Genomic DNA, 2500 nt, shown 5'->3' on the forward strand with positions numbered 1-2500 from the left:
TCAGCCTTCAGAAAACCAGGGTATTTTCCCAGGACGCCACGAAACCCATCTAAGATGGCCGGACACAGCGTTTTTGCTCAGAATCAGGGGTTTCGCTAGCGTGACCCGTTTTCCCTCACGGGTCGACCCGAACTTCGACGTCTCACGCGGGGGGACCACGGGAGGGTCCCGTGCCCTTCCACGTGCCCGTTTTCGCGACCGTGGCCGAAAATCCGTTTTTGGCCCGTGCGCCATGGCGAACCCCTCGTTTTCAGCCCAAACGCAAGGCCGAACAGCCCTGCCGCCCGTGGCAGCGCGCCTCCGAGCCGTTTTCCCTCCGTTCCACCATGCCCTTCACTCAAGACATGCACTTTAGGTTCGGTGTCTTTCCACATGCTTGGACTTAGCTTATTTTCGGGGCCGTGCCCGAGCCTCAGTTTTCGGCCCGTGCGCCATGGCGAACCCCTCGTTTTCAGCCCAAACGCAAGGCCGAACAGCCCTGCCGCCTGTGGCAGCGCGCCTCCTCCCGTTTTCCCTCCGTTCCACCTTGCCCTTCACTCAAGACATGCACTTTAGGTTCGGTGTCTTTCCACACGCTTGGACTTAGCCCGTTTTCGCGGCCGTGGCCGAACCTCACTTTTCAGCCCGCGCGCCATGGCGAACACCACGTTTTCAGCCCAAACGCAAGGCCGAACAGCCCTGCCGCCCGTGGCAGCGCGCCTCCTCCCGTTTTCCCTCCGTTCCACCTTGCCCTTCACTCAAGACATGCACTTTAGGTTCGGTGTCTTTCCACACACTTGGACTTAGCCCGTTTTCGCGGCCATGGCCGAACCTCAGTTTTCAGCCCGCGCGCCATGGCGAACACCTCGTTTTCAGCCCAAACGCAAGGCCGAACAGCCCTGCCGCCCGTGGCAGCGCGCCTCCTCCCGTTTTCCCTCCGTTCCACCTTGCCCTTCACTCAAGACATGCACTTTAGGTTCGGTGTCTTTCCACACGCTTGGACTTAGCCCGTTTTCGCGGCCATGGCCGAACCTCAGTTTTCAGCCCGCACGCCATGGCGAACACCTCGTTTTCAGCCCAAACGCAAGGCCGAACAGCCCTGCCGCCCGTGGCAGCGCGCCTCCTCCCGTTTTCCCTCCGTTCCACCTTGCCCTTCACTCAAGACATGCACTTTAGGTTCGGTGTCTTTCCACATGCTTGGACTTAGCTTATTTTCGGGGTCTTGCCCGAGCCTCAGTTTTCGGCACGCGCGCCATGGCGAACACCTCGTTTTCAGCCCAAACGCAAGGCCGAACAGCCCTGCCGCCCGTGGCAGCGCGCCTCCTCCCGTTTTCCCTCCGTTCCACCGTGCCCTTCACTCAAGACATGCACTTTAGGTTCGGTGTCTTTCCACATGCTTGGACTTACCTTATTTTCGGGGTTGTGCCCCAGCCTCAGTTTTCGGCCCGTGCGCCATGGCGAACCCCTCGTTTTCAGCCCAAACGCAAGGCCGAACAGCCCTGCCGCCCGTCGCCGCGCGCCTCCTCCCGTTTTCCCTCCGTTCCACCTTGCCCTTCACTTAAGACATGCACTTTAGGTTCGGTGTCTTTCCACAAGCTTGGACTTAGCTAATTTTGGAGGTCGTGCCCGAGCCTCCGTTTTCGGCCCGTGCGCCATGGCGAACCCCTCGTTTTCAGCCCATACGCAAGGCCGAACAGCCCTGCCGCCCGTCGCCGCGTGACTCCGTGTCGTTTTCCCTCTGTTCCACCGTGCCCTTCACCAAAGACATCCACTCTAGGTTCGGTGTGTTTCCACATGCTTGGACTTAGTTTATTTTCGGGTTCGTGCCACAGCCACCATTTCCGGCCCGCGCGCCATGGTGAACCACCTGTTTTCAGCCCAGACGCATGGCCGAACAGCCCTGCCGCCCGTCGCCGCGGGCCTCCGTGTCGTTTTCCCTCCGTTCCACCGTGCCCTTCACCCAAGACATACACATTAGCTTCGGTGTCTTTCCACACGCTTGGACTTAGCTTATTTCCGAGGCCGTGCCCCAGCCGCTGTTTTCGGCCCGCGCGCCATGGCGAAACCCTCGTTTTCAGCCCAAACGCAAGGCTGAACAGCCATGCCGCCCGTCGCCGCGCGCCTCCGTGTCGTTTTCCCTCCGTTCCACCGTGCCCTTCACCCAAGACATACACATTAGCTTCGGTGTCTTTCCACACGCTTGGACTTAGCTTATTTCCGAGGCCGTGCCCCAGCCGCCGTTTTCGGCCCGCGCGCCATGGCGAAACCCTCGTTTTCAGCCCAAACGCAAGGCCGAACAGCAATGCCGCCCGTCGCTGCGCGCCTCCTCCCGTTTTCCCTCCGTTCCACCTTGACCTTCACTCCAGACATGCACTTTAGGTTCGGTGTCTTTCCAAACGCTGGGACTTAGCCCGTTTTCGGACCGTGGCCGAACCGTTGTTTTCGGACCGCGCGCCATGGCGAACACCTCGTTTTCAGCCCAAACGCAAGGACGAACATCCCTGCCGCCCGTCGCCGCGCG

The sequence above is a fragment of the Zea mays genome, chromosome 6 (assembly GCF_902167145.1).
Source record: "Zea mays cultivar B73 chromosome 6, Zm-B73-REFERENCE-NAM-5.0, whole genome shotgun sequence".
Taxonomy (NCBI): domain Eukaryota; kingdom Viridiplantae; phylum Streptophyta; class Magnoliopsida; order Poales; family Poaceae; genus Zea; species Zea mays.